At 42.8% G+C, this 22,236-nt stretch overlaps 2 long non-coding RNA genes across 2 annotated transcripts in view; one reads left to right on the top strand and one right to left on the bottom strand.

The window, feature by feature from the left end:
• The window catches only part of LOC141098783 (uncharacterized), an 81,752-nt gene extending 70,094 nt beyond the window's left edge, over window positions 1-11,658 (top strand). The window contains exon 4 of the long non-coding RNA XR_012234357.1: window positions 11,103-11,658. This is a non-coding gene — a long non-coding RNA (uncharacterized lncRNA). The remainder of the gene's footprint in view (window positions 1-11,102) is intronic.
• LOC141098782 (uncharacterized) overlaps window positions 11,469-22,236 on the bottom strand; it is a 47,421-nt gene continuing 36,653 nt past the window's right edge. Inside the window, exon 2 of the long non-coding RNA XR_012234356.1 lies at window positions 11,469-13,842. This is a non-coding gene — a long non-coding RNA (uncharacterized lncRNA). The remainder of the gene's footprint in view (window positions 13,843-22,236) is intronic.

Below are 22,236 nucleotides of genomic sequence, written 5' to 3'. Positions count from 1 at the left end.
TACTACATACATGCTACATACATGCTACATACTGCATGCTACATACATACTACATACATACTACATACATACTACATGCATGCTACATGCTACATACATACTACATGCTACATACATACTACATATACTACATGCATGCTACATACATACTACATGTTACATACATACTACATATATACTACATGCATGCTACATACATACTACATGCTACATACATACTACATGCTACATACATACTACATGCTACATACATACTACATATATACTACATACATACTACATACATGCTACATACATGCTACATACTGCATGCTACATACATACTACATACATACTACATACATACTACATGCATGCTACATACATACTACATACATACTACATATATACTACATACATGCTACATACATACTACATATATACTACATGCATGCTACATACATACTACATATATACTACATGCATGCTACATACATACTGCATGCTACATGCATACTACATACATACTACATACATACTACATGCTACATACATACCACATATATACTACATACATGCTACATGCTACATACATACTACATACATGCTACATGCTACATACATACTACATATATACTACATGCATGCTACATACATACTACATATATACTACATGCATGCTACATACATACTGCATGCTACATGCATGCTACATACATACTACATACATACTACATGCTACATACATACTACATATATACTACATACATGCTACATGCTACATACATACTACATATATACTACATACATGCTACATGCTACATACATACTACATATATACTACATGCATGCTACATACATACTACATATATACTACATGCATGCTACATACATACTGCATGCTACATGCATACTACATACATACTACATACATACTACATGCTACATACATACCACATATATACTACATACATGCTACATGCTACATACATACTACATACATGCTACATGCTACATACATACTACATATATACTACATGCATGCTACATACATACTGCATGCTACATGCATACTACATACATACTACATACATACTACATGCTACATACATACCACATATATACTACATACATGCTACATGCTACATACATACTACATACATGCTACATGCTACATACATACTACATATATACATGCATGCTACATACATACTACATATATACTACATGCATGCTACATACATACTGCATGCTACATGCATGCTACATACATACTACATACATACTACATGCTACATACATACTACATATATACTACATACATGCTACATGCTACATACATACTACATATATACTACATACATGCTACATGCTACATACATACTACATACATGCTACATACATACTACATATATACTACATGCATGCTACATACATACTACATATATACTACATGCATGCTACATACATACTGCATGCTACATGCATGCTACATACATACTACATACATACTACATGCTACATACATACTACATACATGCTACATACATACTACATGCTACATACATACTACATATATACTACATACATGCTACATGCTACATACATACTACATATATACTACATACATGCTACATGCTACATACATACTACATATATACTACATGCATGCTACATACATACTGCATGCTACATGCATACTACATACATACTACATACATACTACATGCTACATACATACCACATATATACTACATACATGCTACATGCTACATACATACTACATACATGCTACATGCTACATACATACTACATATATACTACATGCATGCTACATACATACTACATATATACTACATGCATGCTACATACATACTGCATGCTACATGCATGCTACATACATACTACATACATACTACATGCTACATACATACTACATGCTACATACATACCACATATATACTACATACATACAATACATTTTTTTTTTTTTTTTAAGTGGCGGAGGAATACAGTGCGGAAGGATACCTACCTTCCGTCATTGGATTCCTGCAGCCCGTAGAGAACGGCAGCATCATCTGATGCTGCCGTTCTCTACCCAAGATCGTCGTGGGACACACTCGTGGACTGCTTCGGATCGTGGGTGAGTATTTTTGTGGTTTGTTATGTTAATATTTATTCCGGAAAAGACAATGGCTTCGGGGAACAATGTGACAAGTATTGGTAAGTATGTTACTCTATGTTATATGTACTGTATGTCTATGTATGTATTGTATGAATGTATTGTATGTAGTATGTATGTAGTATATATGTGGTATGTATGTAGCATGTAGTATGTATGTAGTATGTATGTAGCATGCATGTAGCATGCAGTATGTATAAAGCATGCATGTAGTATATATGTAGTATGTATGTGGTATGTATGTAGCATGTAGTATGTATGTAGCATGCATGTAGTATGTATGTATGTAGTATGTATGTAGCATGCATGTAGTATATATGTAGTATGTATGTAGCATGTAGTATGTAGCATGCATGTAGTATATATGTAGTATGTATGTAGCATGTAGTATGTATGTAGCATGTAGTATGTATGTAGCATGCATGTAGTATATATGTAGTATGTATGTAGCATGTAGTATGTATGTAGCATGCATGTAGTATATATGTAGTATGTATGTAGCATGTAGTATGTATGTAGCATGCATGTAGTATATATGTAGTATGTACTGTATGTAGCATGTAGTATGTATGTAGCATGCATGTAGTATATAAGTAGTATGTAGCATGTAGTATGTATGTAGCATGCATGTAGTATGTATGTAGCATGCATGTAGTATGTATGTGGTATGTATGTAGCATGTAGTATGTATGTAGCATGCATGTAGTATATATGTGTTATGCATGTAGCATGCATGTAGCATGCATGTAGTATGTATGTAGTATGTATGTGGTATGTATGTAGCATGCATGTAGTATGTATGTAGTATATATGTGGTATGTATGTAGCATGTAGTATGTATGTAGTATGTATGTAGCATGCATGTAGCATGCAGTATGTATGTAGCATGCATGTAGTATATATGTAGTATGTATGTAGTATGTATGTAGTATGTATGTAGCATGTAGTATGTATGTAGCATGTAGTATGTATGTAGCATGCATGTAGTATGTATGTAGTATGTATGTAGCATGTAGTATGTATGTAGCATGCATGTAGTATATATGTAGTATGTATGTAGCATGTAGTATGTATGTAGCATGCATGTAGTATATATGTAGTATGTAGCATGTAGCATGTATGTAGCATGCATGTAGTATGTATGTAGCATGCATGTAGTATGTATGTGGTATGTATGTAGCATGTAGTATGTATGTAGCATGCATGTAGTATATATGTGTTATGCATGTAGCATGCATGTAGCATGCATGTAGTATGTATGTAGTATGTATGTGGTATGTATGTAGCATGCATGTAGTATGTATGTAGTATATATGTGGTATGTATGTAGCATGTAGTATGTATGTAGTATGCATGTAGTATGTATGTAGTATATATGTAGTATGTATGTTGCATGTAGTATTTATGTAGTATGAATGTAGCATGTATGTAGTATGTAGTATGAATGTAGCATGTATGTAGTATGCATGTTGTATGTATGTAGCATGTATGTAGCATGTAATTTTTTTTTTTTTTTTTTTTTACATTCAACACATTAGCCGGATGATGGGACTACTACTGTCCCATCATTGGCTAATGTGTCAATCACTGTCATGGTAGCAGGCATCGCCCGATGGGACTTGTAGTCCCATCGGACGATGCCTGCACAGACCCCCGAAGCCTGCACAGACCACCGGCAGGCCGGCACAGCCCCCCAGCAGGCCGGCACAGCCCCCCGGAGCCTGCATAGACCACCGGCAGGCCGGCACAGCCCCCCGGCAGGCCGGCACAGCCCCCCGGAGCCTGCACAGCCCCCCGGCAGGCCGGCACAGCCCCCCGGCAGGCCGGCACAGCCCACCGGAGCCTGCACAGACCACCGGCAGGCCGGCACAGCCCCCCGGCAGGCCGGCACAGACCACCGGAGCCTGCACAGACCCCCTGGCAGGCCGGCACAGCCCCCCGAAAGGCCCGTACAGACCCCAGAGAGGCTGTACAAGGCAAAAACAGGGTTTTTCTTATTCCGATACCGGAAGTCCCATAGACTTGAATGGGACTTCCGGTATCGGAATCGGCGATACCGATACTTTTTTTAAAGATCGGCCGATCCATTCCGATTCGATACTTTGAAGTATCGGACGGTATCGCTCAACTCTAGTCATCGCTCTTCACTCCATGGAATTTCTTTTCATACAGCAAACTAAACAAAAAGGCGGCTGATACATCGAGTCTGACAGCTCGGTACTTCAGATACCGCACAGTGAATTATTTACCAGAGCTCTGCGTCCACTTTATAGGGAATCTTATGAATTTCTCATTGCGGTATTCTATATTGTGCGAGGTTTTAAGTTATGCAGCAAACTGTCATACCAGATGTCAGCTTAAATAACCGGAGAAGGAATATTCAGGACACCGGCGGGAAACTAAAATCCCTAGAAAAGGCAATCCCATCAACAGTATAAAGCCTTGATCGTTCCCTGATGCACCGACGCATTTCGGAGCCTCATCGGATAAGTGATTATTACCAGCGACCTGATATTTTATATTGGTCCAATGGTGAGAATAAGACAATTGATGAACTCTGGGTGTAATTAAGACATGGAAGGGTGAGTGCGGTGGACCGTGTCTGATTTCTCACCGCTTTACAGGATTTCGGTAGATAGATTTACGGTAATATAGCAGACATCAAACTCAATCCTTGTTAAGAGGTTTAGGACAAAGCACAGAGCTTAAGAGAGGCATCCCCTTTTCTAAAGGAAGGACAGAGGATTATGGATAATGGATCAAGCAATGGCTGTAAATTTAGGGCAATTCCATTCTACATGTTTAAAGTTTTTGCATTAAAGGGGAAAAAAAAAAAAATCACATTTTTTTTGTGAAATGCGTCTGAAGATTAGAAAAATAGGAGGAAATTGAAATCAGCAAAATTCTCATTTACATTTTTGGGTAATTGTACACAATTGTACAGGAATTTGAAATTGACATTTACTAATCCTGACAGTATATTCTAGAGAGCGTAAGCTCAGGCCGGCCAGGAATCTGAGGGTGCACCAAAATTATTACAGGGACTTACGCTTTAGCATAGTTTCGGTGTTTGTCCTAGACACACACATGGAGTCAGAGACAGAAACATAATGATAAATTACACTGCAGGAAATAAATAAAGAGCATAGTGCAACAAAATAATATAAGTACTTAGTTCACAGGTTTTTGGATCAGAAAAAATGTGAAAGCCATCCCAGCTCGATCATCTCAGCCCTTATCCACATGCATGTCACTTAAACAAGCGGTTAGGTTTTTAATATTAGAGTTAGGACTGCCCCATTTACGGTGTTCTTAATATTAGAGTTAGGACTGCCCCATTTACGGTGTTCTTAATATTAGAGTTAGGACTGCCCCATTTACGGTGTTCTTAATATTAGAGTTAGGACTGCCCCATTTACGGTGTTCTTAATATTAGAGTTAGGACTGCCCCATTTACGGTGTTCTTAATATTAGAGTTAGGACTGTCCCATTTACGGTCACCGTGAAGTGGTGGGATGGCTTTCGCCTTTTTTTTTTTATTAAAAACATGTTAACTAAGTACCCTATATTATTTTCATGCCATATGCTATTTATTTACTGCAGGGTATTTAATCATTATGTTTTTTTTTTGTTTAGTGGCTAGTGTGAATGTGCCCTTACATGATGCATGCACACCCGTTTATATCCCAGTTCATACCTTTTGGGTTTTTTTTTTTTGGTCTGTTTGCATCATGTGCTTATAAACATGTGACCTGCCTTTCCTTTGAGCTGGACATTATATTGATGTGGTTTCCCATGGCGGTGTGTCTACTAGCTGGACCCAGTCCTTTTCAGTCCCTATCCATATGCATGTCACTTGACAAATGGTAAGGTTTTTTTTAATATTACTGTTAGGGTCACCATGAAGAGGTGGGATGATTTTTGCATTTTTTTTTTAATCAAAAACATGGTAACTAAGTACCATGTATTATTTTCATGCACTATGTTATTTATTTACTGCAGGGTATTTAATCATTATGTTTCAGTGTCCAAGTGTTAACATGCACTGCACGCCAATTTATATCACAGTTCAGACCTTTGGGTTTTAATGTAGGATTAGGTGAATTTTTTTAACTAATTTTTTTGGTGGGAACCAAACTTGTTATTCGTTTTACTATCCAACGTGTCGCGTACAAAATTTGGCAAAAAAAAAATTAAATGTGTTTTTCAGCCATCATCTGCCTCTAACAGCCTTGAGTGGAGATGAGCTCAGTTATTAAACTGTCAGATTTCCATAACGCCGGGGGGGTCTGCTGTAGACCCCTCTGCCTGTCATGACAGCACTCCTATGAAAGTCAACCTGCAGCTGGTGTTCATAGGAGACCGTGATTTTTCTTATACGCAGCAGTATTGAAGTATTATTGTGCGGTCACAGGTTCTTGTCCCCTAATAAAACTGCTAAATATGCTAAAAAAAAAGTTTTTAAAAATATAAAAATGAAAAAATATAAAAGTTCAGATCACCCCACTTTGTATCCCATAAAAAATAAAGGAATAATAAAAAAAAAATACATACAGTCATATGTAAAAGTTTGGGCACCCCTATTAATGTTAACCTTTTTTCTTTATAACAATTTTGGTTTTTGCAACAGCTATTTCAGTTTCATATATCTAATAACTGATGGACTCAGTTATATTTCTGGATTCAAATGAGGTTTATTGTACTAACATAAAATGTGCAATCTGCATTTTAACAGAATTTGACCGGTGCAAAAGTATGGGCACCTCAACATAAAAGTGACATTAATATTTTGCAGATCCTCCTTTTTCAAAAATAACAGCCTCTAGTCGCTTCCTGTAGCTATTAATGAGTTCATGGATCCTGGATGAAGGTATTTGTGACCATTCCTGTTTACAAAACAATTCCAGTTCAGTTAAGTTTGATGGTCGCCGAGCATGGACAGCCCGCTTCAAATCATCCCACAGATGTTCAATGATATTCAGGTCTGGGGACTGGGATGGCCATTCCAGAACATTGTAATTGTTCCTCTGCATGAATGCCTGAGTAGATTTGGAGCGGTGTTTTGGATCATTGTCTTGCTGAAATATCCATCCCCTGCGTAACTTCAACTTCATCACTGATTCTTGCACATTATTGTCAAGAATCTGCTGATACTGAGTTGAATCCATGCGACCCTCAACTTTAACAAGATTCCCGGTGCCGGCATTGGCCACACAGCCCCAAAGCATGATGGAACCTGCACCAAATTTTACTGTGGATAGCAAGTGTTTTTCTTGGAATGCTGTTTTTTAGCCTCCATGCATAATGCCTTTTTGTATGACCAAACAACTCAATCTTTGTTTCATCAGTCCACAGGACCTTCTTCCAAAATGTAACTGGCTTGTCCAAATGTGCTTTTGCATACCTCAGGCGACTCTGTTTGTGGCGTGCTTGCAGAAACGGCTTCTTTCGCATCACTCTCCCATACAGCTTCTCCTTGTGCAAAGTGCGCTGTATTGTTGACCGATGCACAGTGACACCATCTGCAGCAAGATGATGCTGCAGGTCTTTGGAGGTGGTCTGTGGATTGTCCTTGACTGTTCTCACCATTCTTCTTCTCTGCCTTTCTGATATTTTTCTTGGCCTGCCACTTCTGGGCTCAACAAGAACTGTACCTGTGTTCTTCCATTTCCTTACTATGTTCCTCACAGTGGAAACCGACAGGTTAAATCTCTGAGACAACTTTTTGTATCCTTCCCCTGAAAAGCTATGTTGAATAATCTTTGTTTTCAGATCATTTGAGAGTTGTTTTGAGGAGCCCATGATGCCACTCTTCATAGGAGAATCAAATAGGAGAACTACTTGCAAGTGGCCACTTTAAATACCTTTTCTCATGATTTGATACACCTGGCTATGAAGTTCAAAGCTCAATGAGGTTACAAAACCAATTTAGTGCTTCAGGAAGTCAGTAAAAAGTAGTTAGGAGTGTTCAAATCAAGAAAATGATAAGGGTGCCCATACTTTTGCACCGGTCAAATTTTGTTTAAATGCAGATTGCACATTTTCTGTTAGTACAATAAACCTCATTTGAATCCAGAAATATAACTGAGTCCATCAGTTATTAGATATATGAAACTGAAATACCTGTTGCAAAAACCAAAATTGTTATAAAGAAAAAAGGATAACATTAATAGGGGTGCCCAGACTTTTACATATGACTGTACGTGTGGCATCATTACCTCTGTAAAAGTAAAAGTTCGATGTACCAGAATATAACATATAAATAAAAACATCAGCTTACGATGCAAAAAAACATAACTGAAAACGGGTCTTGGAAAATACCAATATAAGTACCGGTACTTTTTTTTTTTTTTACAATTTCCAGGTATTCTCGTAATTGTACTGACCTATAGAATCATATTGCTAGGTTATTTTTCCTGCACAATGAATACTGTAAAAAAATAAAAAATGACAGAATTTAGCTTTTTTTTTTTCAATTTTGCAGCATTTGGATCTTTTCTCCCGTTTTCAGCACAATAAGTACATAAAATGATAAAACAGATGGAGCGACTCAAAATTACAACTCATAATGCCAAAAAAAAGCCCTCATAGGTCTAGATTGAGGAAAACATGAAAAAAAAGTTATGGCTTTTGGAAGAAAAAACAAAAATGCAAGAATGGAAAAATGGAAACTCACCCGGTCAGGAAAGTGCTCAAAATACTTTCAAAATAGCAAAATGTTTGCCTAGTCGTGTGTTGCACAACAAAAAAATTCCAGTTTTCTGAATTCTTGCCGTAGTTGTCCTTTTTCTTTTATAAGATCGCTAATTTATGCACTAAAAAAAGACAACTCACCAGAACCACATTTGAGCCAAAAGGTCCCGGATAGTGTCCATGAATTCCATGTCTGTCAATGTCCACAAAAATGGAGCTGGAACCAAATCCCATAAAATAAAATTATTGGTTTCACAATTTTTTTCCTTCAGAAATACCAATCTAATATTCCTATAAATATGTCAGTGGTGATAGAAATTATACATGGGGGAGGGGGGTGAACTGACAACAAGTAATTACTTCTGGGAATCTGCAAAAGGAAGATAAGAAATCACAAGGATAAAAATGATTCACGTTTATGTCAACCTTCAACGGGGAAACTAAACCACAGTTTAACGGTTTAGTGGTAAAGTAAAAGTTGGAAATTAACATCATGTGGTCACCAGAATACATGAAATGTAAGGGCAAACCTCTTTATAAGAGGAGATGTGGCATGTAGCCCCTTAGAGATACCATCATTTTCAACTTTACGCCTTTGTTATTTTATCCTAGTCCTTTTACAGGAGGGTTTCTTTTTGTTATAGCTTCTTATGACGTCATTCTTTTTACCATAAAATCAGCACCAGTTAAGACTTCTTTTTTTTTTTTTTTTTTTTTACAAAGGGTGGTGCAAAAATTATCCCTGTTTTAGAAGTATCAAAAGCTTTGTCCATTTGCTAAATGTAGAAGCAATGGCTTTTCACAAGCAGTCCAAAAATTATCCCTGTTTTAGAAGTATCAAAAGCTTTGTCCATTTGCTAAACATAGAAGCAATGGCTTTTCACAAGCAGTCCAAAAATTATCCCTTTATTTAGGAAGCAAAAACATTTTTTTTGTGCTTTTGGAAACTGTAGAGTACAGTATAGCTATACAATGCACTGGACAGGAGATGGATGTGGACTGTGGGCCTGTAGCAGCAGTATCATTAACCGCATAGTATAGAATATGATGGTGCAAGCAAGGAGATGGCTGGCAGTATAGAGCCAGCTATGGCACAAGCATTACTACAATGTACCACTATAAAAAACAATGGGCATCCAGGAGATGTGTGGCTGGTGTGGTTGTGAGGCAGCTGTGGCAGAAGGCGCATGATAAAAAAAATATGAAGGGGCAAGCAATTAGATATCTGGCTGTTTAAGCCAAACTTTGGCAACCCAGAAACCAACAGTATAGTATAGCCCTATAAAGCACACCGGGCAGCCAGGAGATATACGGCTTGTATTACTGTGCCGTATAGGGCAAGCAACATCAGCCCTGGCGCCAGAAGTACAGGGTGGGTAAAATCAAGTACAGGGAGTGTATGCCCAGCTAAGCACCGGCGGCAGAAGAACAGTGTAAGAGACAATGAACAGGGATGGTATGGCCAATCTAATCAATGGCATCAGCCGTAGGTGAATGAAAGGCAGCGCTGATCCATGCCTGATCCATCTTGACAAATGTAAGATTTAATTAATGCTTGTAGAGGATAACCTGGTCCACTATGGTGTGATAAACCAAATTCTGACAGCAAATTATTTTTTTTATTAGACACCATAGGCCATGGTGTTTGCAGTCTAACCACAGGCAGGGCTTAATAGGTCTATTCATATGGCTTTAGTAGGCTCCTGGGTGTCAGATAACCCATGAGCTCCTCAGGATCGTGTCTTGGACAGCTGATGGACATCTACCTTTCTCATAAGGTGTGGCCATCTATCTCATCATCACTTCTGGTACCACTGAAGACATCCAAAGAGGTGGCGCCAAAGTGATGGGAAGGGGGGTAAGTAATGCTTCTTTCTTCATTTAATAAGATCCCTTCTCTTTGGCCTCCTTTGAAAAATGGGTGGAAAATTCTTTTAAATGCTTGAGAGCACAAAAATGTCTCGATGACGGGACCTGTACTCAATGTGACATATAAATCACAGGTTGATAAGAGTGATACTCCTCTGCCAGTTACGATTTCAGTACTTTATTCTGCTCTCAATAGTTCAATAGTTGTTTTGATGCCTCTGATATAGTAAGAAACCGCCAATTTTTATTGCGAGTGACCTCCTTGTTCCTTATTCATCTTCTCAATCCTTTGTTATCCAAGATATTACATGCTTCGAGGCTAACACACTGACCACAAAAGATCAACTCTAAAACCGTTCTTGCTTTTCTTCCCCTGCAGTCGAAAGTTCAATTTGCTCTTTTCAGAAATTGTTCCTTAGAGGGATCTGCTATGATGAGGCAAAACAAACGTCATGAACCAGCTAAAAAGAAAAAAAAAAAGATGTCAAAGTGGCTCAACCATCCGGAGGAAACGTTCATTACTTGTTCTAACCAACGTGGCTCCTACGACGGAATTCTGTCGCCGCTGCTCGGTCTTTGAGAGTCATTTGTCTCCTGTTTGGATGTTTCCAAAGATGACACGGCGGTCTTATATCTATCAGAGAAGCTAATAATGCCGATGCTGCATCACTCAGCCTGAAGAAAATCCAGACAAATGATTACAGCCTGGGACAACAAGGAAGAAGTGGAAAAAAATCAAGTAAAGTACTTTTCGAGCACAATTTTATTTTTGAAAGTATGTTGTTTCACAGGCTGATGCCGTCCAAAAATTTTCAACAAAGAACATGCAAGTTGACAAGTCATAGCAAGCCAATGAGGACATTCTCAAAGAGAGATATTGCTTATTTTTTTATGGAGAAGATTTTATAATAAAAAAATTATATTGAAAGATTTAACTTTTTAAACTTTGTTAAAAACTGTTAAAAAAATGAAATATGTAACTAGGGAGGGGGGAGAAAAAAAAGAAGTGTAGTGGAAAAACTGAAAAGGGCAGAAAATGGTCATTAGTGGCATGAAAATCTCGAAAGTATTAAATTGACCCAAAATCATGGAAGCAGAAAATCACAAAATGAGAGGAGGAATCAGCACATTTTGGACATCTCAGTATTTGTATTGATGTATGCATGCAGTTTGACTCACGAAACCTAACTGCGTCCAATCAATTGTAATTGGTGGTTAACGAGAGGAGAGCCCCATGTGCGACAATACAAGGACCTTTAAGGCTGTATTCACACGTAGCGTTTTTGCAACGATTTTAAATGCGCGATTTTGCCGTGAAAACGCAAAAAAAGCATCCCATGCAATCCTATGGCATTCCGCACATGCTGTGCTAATGCTGCGGATTTTTCCGCGGCGGAATTGCAGTGCAGAAAAATACGCAGCATGCTCATTCTTTGTGCGGAATCGCGGGAAAATCCCGAAAATCCGCACCCATAGGAATGCATTGTTCTGCTTACTTTCCGCATGTGGCTGTGCACACCATGCGGAAAGTAAGCAGAACAATTGCGGTGGTACCCACGGTCCGGAGGAGAGGAGACTGTCCTCTGGGCTGTGGGTACCATATCCCTGTAAAAAATAGAATTAAAATAAAAAAATCATCATATTCTCACCTTCCGGCATCCCACGCAGCGTCCCCAGGCCTCAGCGATACACGCGGCAGCTCCCGTTCCCAGTGATGCCTTGCAACAATGACCTTTGCTGACGTCGTGGTCTCGCGATACTGTAGCGGTCTTGTGAGACCGCGAAGTCATCAAAGGTCATTGTCGCAATGCATCACTGGGAACGGTACTTGCCGGGAGCATCGCGATGATCGGGAACGCCAGAAGGTGAGAAAAACACGATTTTTTATTTTTTTTATTATTTTAAACTTTATATCATAGGCAGCCTCAATAGTGAAAAGTTGGTCACACTCGTCAAACACTATGTTTGATGAGTGTGACCAACCTGTCAATCAGTTCTCCAAGCGATGCTACAGATCGCTTGGAGAACGCTAGCATTCTGCAAGCTAATTATGCTTGCAAATTGCTAGTTTTCCCGTGGGAAATACGTGAGAATTTAAAATGCGGTTTTCTCGCATATTTCCCGTGGAATGGAATTTCGGAAATTTCCGCGGCAATTCCGCAACGTGTGCACATAGCCTAAAAGTCCTCCTCTAGTATTGGGGGTTATGGTTTTTTTTCACTGTCCTGGAAGGGCAAATTTTGAATTTTGCCATCTGGTGCGATGACACACTACAGATTCCTAGGAGTCCCATAAAAACCATAAATAGGGGGGCGTTTCTTGTTGTGTATGGGACATGTACCCCCTTCCTGTTTGAAAAAAAGTTAAGCGCCTGTGTTCAGAATTAATTCTACTGTAAATCAGCATTTCTGACGAGCGACATTCATCTCATGCACGTTTTGTCCTGTCAGAAAGAGGACTGTTTATGGTTGTTGCAATGCGTGTATTGTGGACAGACACAGTTTTGCACATTTTTAGTCAGAGCGAGGTATAAAACATTGAAATCCTCAGGCGGTATTTATTTTGTAAAGGCTGTCATCGGCAAAATGATAGAAAAGTTCCAGTTTTTACCTTCCCTTTTGTAATGTGGATGCAGCAGCCATGAGCTAGGTGCTAGTTTTGTGCCCCGGTACGTTACATGAAGATGGGGGTCTTGACAGGGTGTGCGGACTTGCAGGCCACATGTAATTGGTGACACTGGTTTGCCAGGACGAGACGGTATAGTTGAATGAGGGAGACCACCAGTCAAAAATAAACTTTGTGCTCAATGATCTCTGGGGAGGGATTGTACACAGGAGATACGGGGCACATGACTTGATGATAGCTTCTTTCATGTTACATAACATTTTCCACGCACAGATTCCTTCTTTTCTTCTCTCTCGTCCTCTATTTTCACCTTTCCTCTTTATTTCACCACAACATAGCTCAGTACTACAGTCCATCTTGTAGGAGTCATATGCTCAACCAGGCTCGGACTGGCCCATAGGGTAACAGGGGAATCCTCCGGTGGGCCCCTGTGCAGATCTGGGCCCCCAACTCCCCTGTATGGGCAGTACTTGGCATTATTCAGTTGATTCTCTCTGTACAAAAAAATGCAACATCTCATCATTCATTAACCAAACTACCCAGTTTATTATTATATAGAGACATAGGTAAATTTGTGAATGGGGTTAGTGTACTATTTGTGTGCAGGTGAAAAGCGGGCCCCCCAATCAATGCTACTTGTGGGTCCTTGGCACCCCAGTCCGACACTGTGCTCAACCATGGTTCCTCGTCCCTTTCCCCTTATGGGAGCTGTTTTGCCACTATGGCCTTTACTTATCTCTTCTGTCTCTGACACTCTGGCACTCCCACCCTGGGCACTCTCTTTGTCTTATGTACGCTGTCCAATCTAGGCTCATTACTAGAGTTGAGCGACTTTTCGTTTTTTATGGTCGAGTTTCGTTTCGTGAAACCCGACTTTTCCAAAAGTCGGGTCGAGCAAGATCGGCCGATTATAGGGAAAAGTCGGGGTCGTCCCGAAACACGAAACCCAATGTAAGTCAATGGGGAATAAAAGTCGGCAGTGAGAGGAGGACAGGAAACACACCTACAGTGCCCATTTGAATGCCAAAAGCATCAATTCTTCTTACTTAATCTTGTCAACCTTAATTAACTTCATAATACAAGTTACGCACTGAAAAATGGGGGTTATTTGGCTAAAGTTGTGGGGGGGTAGGGATGGCTCCAGGTTTTCATGTTCCCTGGGCGAAAGAGCGCCCCTTTAACACATACCACAACTCATCATGCTCCGATACGGCAGAGAAATAGCGGTATAGTACAATGAAAAATACCTCACTTTTTACATCTCATGACGAGGCCCATCTATTTCTCCATACAGAATCATTGGTCCAATTATAATGTTTGAAACAGTATATGATGCGCTCCACATAATGCTACAGTATATGTTGGTCCCCATGGATGAAGCTCCACTGTCTTATGGGCCCAAATAATGCTCCAAACATAATGGGCCCCATTTCTAATGCTCTAGTGTATAATGGGCCCTGTAAATGCTGCTCCAGTGTCTGATGTCCACCTTTGGAATGTTCCAGTGTATGGTGGGCCCCATCTATCATTCTCCAGAGTAACGTGCTCCCCAAAAATTGCTGTCCCAACATTGAAAACAATCAAATAAGTCTCCTCGCTAGGGAATCCCTGTACTAGTCTGGACTCCTCGTCGTCCCCATCTTCCATCTCACTGCACAGTATTTCAACCTTGCAAGTGCTGTGATCCTGAGCAAGCAGGGGGGGCCCACTCGTTGGCGACGGCACTGGCACAGGGCCTCTGATAGTACGGTGGTGTGTCTGATGGCGGGTGGGCCGAACCTGCACTTTCATCTGCAGCTTCCTCTTTGTCACCGTGTAAGATGGAACTGTATATGGGAAGGGTAACCTGAGTTTCATCAGGGTCAGATTCAGGTCGTGTAGCGTGCGAGGGGAATGTAGTGGTCTGGGTCAATGTACCAGCAGAGTCATCGAGCAGTGGCTGGGCATCAGTGCACTTGTGTCGCCCCCAGGAGTACGGTCGCCACAGTGGCATTACCTTCTTCCTAGGGAGTGTGATGTCATGCTTGGGAGCAACGAAGGATCTCTCTAGCAGGTTAACTGATTGGGCGGCGTTATTCCCACGAGTCATGACCCTCCAAACAGCGTTCATGAAGGCAAAGTGTTTGTTTTACGTGGGCAGTATGGTTGCTAAGCTGAACCTTAAAGGAATGTCCAGAAGGGCACCACCAGGAGTGGAGCCTACGGCGTAATTTGACTCAACACGGGCAACCTCAACCATGCCAGCTACAGAACAGATGCACACATTGCAAGCTTAATTCCGTTAACGAACGATACTCCGTCATGCCCCGCGGTCCGAGTCCAGCTTACTAGAGGGACACGTGAGGCTCTGGCACATGAGATTGGCCAATAACTGGTGTGTCATGCCCTTACATGTCCGTGGCTACATGTGCGCTACACTGAAAAGGCCAGCGTTTGTCGCTTACAGGTGCAGATAACCCGCTGAACAACGGTAGTGATGGGGATCACTGATTACAATTATTACCCGCGAACGATGATTTCCCAGTAAGTGCAGGTCAACCGCAGTTCCGGAATTAGGCCTAACCGTCATTCCTGAAAAAATGAAAAACTTACGTGTGCAAACCACAGGTGCTGTAGCTTGCTTAACAGCTCGCCAGCCGTTCTCACGCCCAGTATGGATTACACGTCATTGCACAAAGGTGAGAAAGGGTACCGTATCCCCGGATAACATGTATGGATAGCGTACACATTCAAAAGATATGTCTATACATCAGGAGGCAGGCTCAGACGGTGTTAGGCCCAGTATGGCTTGCAAGTGATTGCACAAAGGTGAGAAAGGGTACCGTATCCCCGGATAACATGTATGGATAGCGTACACATTCAAAAGATATGTCTATACATCAGGAGGCAGGCTCAGACGGTGTTAGGCCCAGTATGGATTGCACGTGATTGCACAAAGGTTAGAAAGGGTACCGTATCCCCAGATAACATGTATGGATAGCGTACACATTCAAAAGATATGTCTATACATCAGGAGGCAGGCTCAGACGGTGTTAGGCCCAGTATGGCTTGCACGTGATTGCACAAAGGTGAGAAAGGGTACCGTATCCCCGGATAACATGTATGGATAGCGTACACATTCAAAAGATATGTCTATACATCAGGAGGCAGGCTCAGACGGTGTCAGGCACAGTATGGATTTGACGGCCCAGACTACACAGCGGAGGAGCAGGGAGAGGTAAAGATTGCAAATGCTGGGGCCCTGCCCAAGCAAGGGGGGCCCACTCGTGGGCATCGGTACTGGCACTGGGCCCCTCATAGTACGGCGGTGTGTCTGACGGCGGGTGTGCACCACCACCGTCAGAGACACTTGATTGCACTATGAGGGACCCTGTGCCAGTGCCCGCGCCCAAGAGTCGGCCTACCCACCTGTCCAGGGCAACGGCACTCGCACGGCGTCGTGCGCTAGGTGGTGACCCCGGCCATGGGGGGGGGGAGGCTGCACAGTTAGGGAGTTTTAGAAAGTGGCATATGTTGATGTTGGACATTCAGCTGATGCAAAAGGCGAAATAGGTGAAGTCCCAGGAAGAGGTGGACCAAAGCAAGCCATTTTTCTGTCACCCTATGTGTCATCAGGGGAAGGTGGGACAAAATCCTTGGAAACCCATAATAATAATAATAATAATAATTTTTATTTATATAGCGCCAACATATTCCGCAGCACTTTACAATTAAGACAATAAATTCAATACAAGTTAAGACAATTCAAACAGTGACGTTAGGAGTGAGGTCCCTGCTCGCAAGCTTACAATCTACAAGGAAATGGGGGGACACAGTAGGTGAAAAATGCTTGTTAATTCAGGTCTGGCAATTATAATAGGGATTTTCATATAAAGCTGCATGATCCGGTCATCAGCCCGTGTGTTTAAGTGCAATAGACATGCATGGTTCATTTTAATGAAGGTTAGATCATCCACATTTTGGGTTGACAGACGGGTCCTTTTTTCTGTCAGGATTGATCCAGCAGCACTGAAGACTCTTTCCGATAGCACACTTGCAGCTGGGCAAGCGAGCTCCTGTAAGGCATATTGGGCCAATTCAGGCCAGGTGTCCAGTTTAGCGGCCCAATAGTCAAAGGAGAATGACCTGTGTGGGAGAACATCGATATGGGAGGAAAAGTAGTTTGTAACCATAGTTGACAACTGCTGTCTCCTGTCACTTTCCATCGATGCTGTATTACCAGTTGTGTGAGCGGTACTTGAAAAATCAGTCCACAACATTGTCATGAAACCCCTGTCTCCAACGCCAGTTCTGCTGTGTGCACCATGAACACCTCTGCCAAGCTGCCCCCGGCCCGTACGGCTCGTGTGAGAACCATCACCGCTGCTGTGTGCTGGGAATGCCTCAAGCAACCGATTTACCAGAGTTGCTTGTTTATTAGCCAATATTAGGTCAAGGTTCTCCTGTGGCATGATGTTTTGTAATTTGCCTTTATAGCGTGGATCCAGGATGCTGGCCAACCAGTAGTCATCATCGTTCATCATTTTGGCAATGCGGGGGTCCCTTTTTAGGATCCGCAAGGCATAATCTGACATGTGGGCCAATGTTCCCGGTGTCAATGATGCACTGCGAGTGCTGGTTGGAGGAGCACTTTCTGGCAAATCCACATCCCTCCAGTCACGCACAAACCCTGTACCAGACCTTGCCACGCCAACATTTTCACTTGCCCCACGAGATGCATCCTCCTCCCCTAAGTAATCATGCCCATCATCATCCTCCTCCTCCTCTTCTTCCTCCAACTCGTCCAGGAGAGGTCCCTGAGCAGACAATGGCTGAATGTCATCAAGGATTCCCTCCACCTCTTCCTCCTCGTCAACATTGGCTGCCGACGCCTGCTCCTTAAGGTGCGTCAAAGTTTGCATGAGCAGACGCATAAGTGGGATGCTCATGCTTAGGATGGCGTCGTCTGCGCTTACCAGCCGTGTGCATTCCTCAAAACACTGAAGGACTTTACAGAGGTCTTTCAGCTTCGACCACTGCACACCTGTCAACTCCATATCTGCTCTCAAAGTGCCTGGCCGTGTATCCTCCCACAAATGCATTATGGCCTGCCTCTGCTCGCACAGCCGCTCCACCATGTGCAGGGTGGAGTTCCACCTTGTTGCAATGTCGATAATGAGGCGGTGGTTGGGAAGGTGGACAGGCGACCGGCGGATGTGCGCGCACAGTCTTCGCACCTTCTGGAGCAGGGCTGTTAACTCCGGATAATTTTTGAGGAAGCACTGCACCACCAGGTTCAAGGTGTGAGCCAAGCAAGGTATGTGGCTGAGTTTTGAAAGGGCTATGGCTGCCACAAAATTACGGCCGTTATCACTAACTACCTTGCCTGCCTCAAGATGTACACTGCCCAGCCATGACTCAGTTTGTCGCTTCAAGTACTCGGCCAGCACCTCGGCGGTGTGTCTGTCGCCCAAACACATCATCTGCAACACAGCCTGCTGACGCTTTCCACTAGCTGCTCGATAGGGGGACACCTCGTGTGCAACAGTGGCAGCTGCAGATGGAGTGCTCGTACGACTGCGCTCTGTGGACGAGCTTTCGCTTCTGGAGGAGGAGGAGGAGGGTGGAACGCCTACAGCCAACTGTTTCCTATACCGTGGGCTAGGCAGCACTGTCCCACCACCGCTGTCCCCTGTGGACCCTGCATCCACCACATTAACCCAGTGCGCAGTGATGGACACGTAACGGCCCTGGCCATGCCGACTGGACCATGCATCAGTTGTGAGGTGCACCTTTCCACTCACTGACTGCTTGAGTGCATGGACAATGCGGTCTTTCACATGATGGTGGAGGGCTGGGATGGCTTTGCGAGAGAAGTGGCGACTGGGTAGGTCATAGCGTGGTACTGCATAGGCCATGAGTTCGCGGAAAGCTGCGCTTTCCACCAACCGATAGGGCATCATCTCAAACGAGATTAGTTTGGCAATGTGGGTGTTCAAACCCAGTGTATGCGGATGAGAGACTGAGTACTTTCTTGACCTACTCATAGTGTCTGGGAGGGTGAGCTGGACTTGAGAGCTGCATATGGTGGAAGTAGCGGTGGACAGGGCGGACTGAGAGAGGGTTGATGATGGTGATGGAGTTGGTGTTCTTTCTGATGGCCTAGATTCAGTATTTCGTTGATATAACAGTGGGATTCCCTGACTGCTGTGGCCTTGCAACGACACCTCAACATTTGCTGCTGTGCTAACCGGTGGGCTTACAGTGGGGGAAACAATGTAGCGTTGCTGACTACCTTCTTTGTGATCAGTTGCACATGTGGCACTTGAGGTTTGGTGTTGTGTCCACGCTTGCAAGTGCATGCTGGTTAAATGTCTAAGCATGCAACTGGTATTCAAATTTTTCAGATTTTTCCCTCGGCTAAAGGTCTTTGCGCACTTCTTACAGATAACCTTGGCCTGATCATGAGGATTTTGTTCAAAAAAGTGCCACACTGCACTCTTCCTACTTTGGCAGACATTTTGCGGCCTAGCACGCTGTGATCTTTTGACCCTCTGGACAAGCTGTCCAGCAACTCTTTTGATGTTTGGAACCTGTCTTTGGAGTGCTCCGGGCCTGCCAGATAACAGCTGTTGCGATGTCGATGTCTGCTGTGGATGCTCCTCATCTGAGCTATTGGAAGCAGCACCCTCTTCCCCCAATGGATGCCAATCTGGGTCAACAACTGGGTCATCCATCACCTCCTCTTCAATGTCATGTGCACCTTCCTCTGTGTCACCGTGTATGGTGGTATAGTGTGCGGGAAGGGGCACCTGAGTCTCATCAGGGTCAGAATCTGGCTCTGTACACTGCGAGGACAATGTAGTGCTCTGAGTGAATGTACCAGCAGAATCATCTATCAGCGGCTGTGCATCAGTGCACTCCATGTCAGATTCATCTTGGCCTGGGTAATTCACCATTTCACTTGATAATCCAGGCATGGTATGTGAAAACAGCTCCATGGAGTAATCAGTAGTATGGCCTGCGTCATCCTTCAATCTTGGTTGGGGTGAAGGACACAAGGAAAGGTGTGGTTCATGAACATGAGCCTCCAATGACGACTCAGTGCTTTTACTTTTTACAACTTCAGAAGAGGAGGCGATAGAGCTGGAGGCTGAGTCAGCAATGTAAGACAAAACTTTTTCCTGATGCTCTGGCGTTAAAAGCGGTTTGCCAACTCCTAGAAAACTAAGCCTTCGAAGCCTTATGGAGCCAGACGATGACGCAGGCTCAACACCTCCTGCATTCGGTCCTATTTTGCTTTTGCCACTACCATCAGATCCACCACCAACACCATCATTACCAGCTGCCAACCCCCGCCCAATTCCACGGCCTCTTCCACCAGCCTTCCTCATTTTTGGTAGAAATGTAGACAAAATCCAACAAACTATATTGTAATGTAAAACAAGGTACAAGGTGTCTATAGGACAGGGGAGATTTAGATTTTCTGCAGACACTTGTGGACACTGGACACTTGGATTGTGTGAGGCCCACTGAATATCAGAGCGCTATGTCACAGGCTCGATGGCACAGGTGTGAAAAAAGTGACTACAGGATAAGGGAGATTTTGAATTTCTGCAGACACTTGTGGACACTGGACACTTTTGGATTGTGTGAGGCCCACTGAATATCAGAGCGCTATGTCACAGGCTCGATGGCACAGGTGTGAAAAAAGTGACAACAGGATAAGGGAGATTTTGAATTTCTGCAGACACTTGTGGACACTGGACACTTGGATTGTGTGAGGCCCACTGAATATCAGAGCGCTATGTCACAGGCTCGATGCAGCAGGTGTGAAAAAAGTGACTACAGGATAAGGGAGATTTTGAATTTCTACAGACACTTGTGGACACTGGACACTTTTGGATTGTGTGAGGCCCACTGAATATCAGAGCGCTATGTCACAGGCTCGATGGCACAGGTGTGAAAAAAGTGACTACAGGATAAGGGAGATTTTGAATTTCTGCAGACACTTGTGGACACTGGACACTTTTGGATTGTGTGAGGCCCACTGAATATCAGAGCGGTATGTCACAGGCTCGATGGCACAGGTGTGAAAAAAGTGACTACAGGATAAGGGAGATTTTGAATTTCTGCAGACACTTGTGGAAACTGGACACTTGGATTGTGTGAGGCCCACTGAATATCAGAGCGCTATGTCACAGGCTCGATGCAGCAGGTGTGAAAAAAGTGACTACAGGATAAGGGAGATTTTGAATTTCTGCAGACACTTGTGGACACTGGACACTTGGATTGGGTGAGGCCCACTGAATATCAGAGCGCTATGTCACAGGCTTGATGCAGCAGGTGTGAAAAAAGTGACTACAGGATAAGGGAGATTTTGAATTTCTGCAGACACTTGTGGACACTGGACACTTTTGGATTGTGTGAGGCCCACTGAATATCAGAGCGCTATGTCACAGGCTCGATGGCACAGGTGTGAAAAAAGTGACTACAGGATAAGGGAGATTTTGAATTTCTGCAGACACTTGTGGACACTGGACACTTGGATTGTGTGAGGCCCACTGAATATCAGAGCGCTATGTCACAGGCTCGATGCAGCAGGTGTGAAAAAAGTGACTACAGGATAAGGGAGATTTTGAATTTCTGCAGACACTTGTGGACACTGGACACTTTTGGATTGTGTGAGGCCCACTGAATATCAGAGTGCTATGTCACAGGCTCGATGGCACAGGTGTGAAAAAAGTGACTACAGGATAAGGGAGATTTTGAATTTCTGCAGACACTTGTGGACACTGGACACTTGGATTGTGTGAGGCCCACTGAATATCAGAGCGCTATGTCACAGGCTCGATGCAGCAGGTGTGAAAAAAGTGACTACAGGATAAGGGAGATTTTGAATTTCTGCA

Source organism: Dendrobates tinctorius, unplaced genomic scaffold (assembly GCF_039654945.1).
Source record: "Dendrobates tinctorius isolate UK_male_01 unplaced genomic scaffold, ASM3965494v1 ptg000095l, whole genome shotgun sequence".
NCBI classification, from domain to species: Eukaryota; Metazoa; Chordata; class Amphibia; order Anura; family Dendrobatidae; genus Dendrobates; species Dendrobates tinctorius.
The sequence above is the reverse complement of the archived record's forward strand: the minus strand, read 5'-3'. Positions and strand labels throughout refer to the sequence as shown.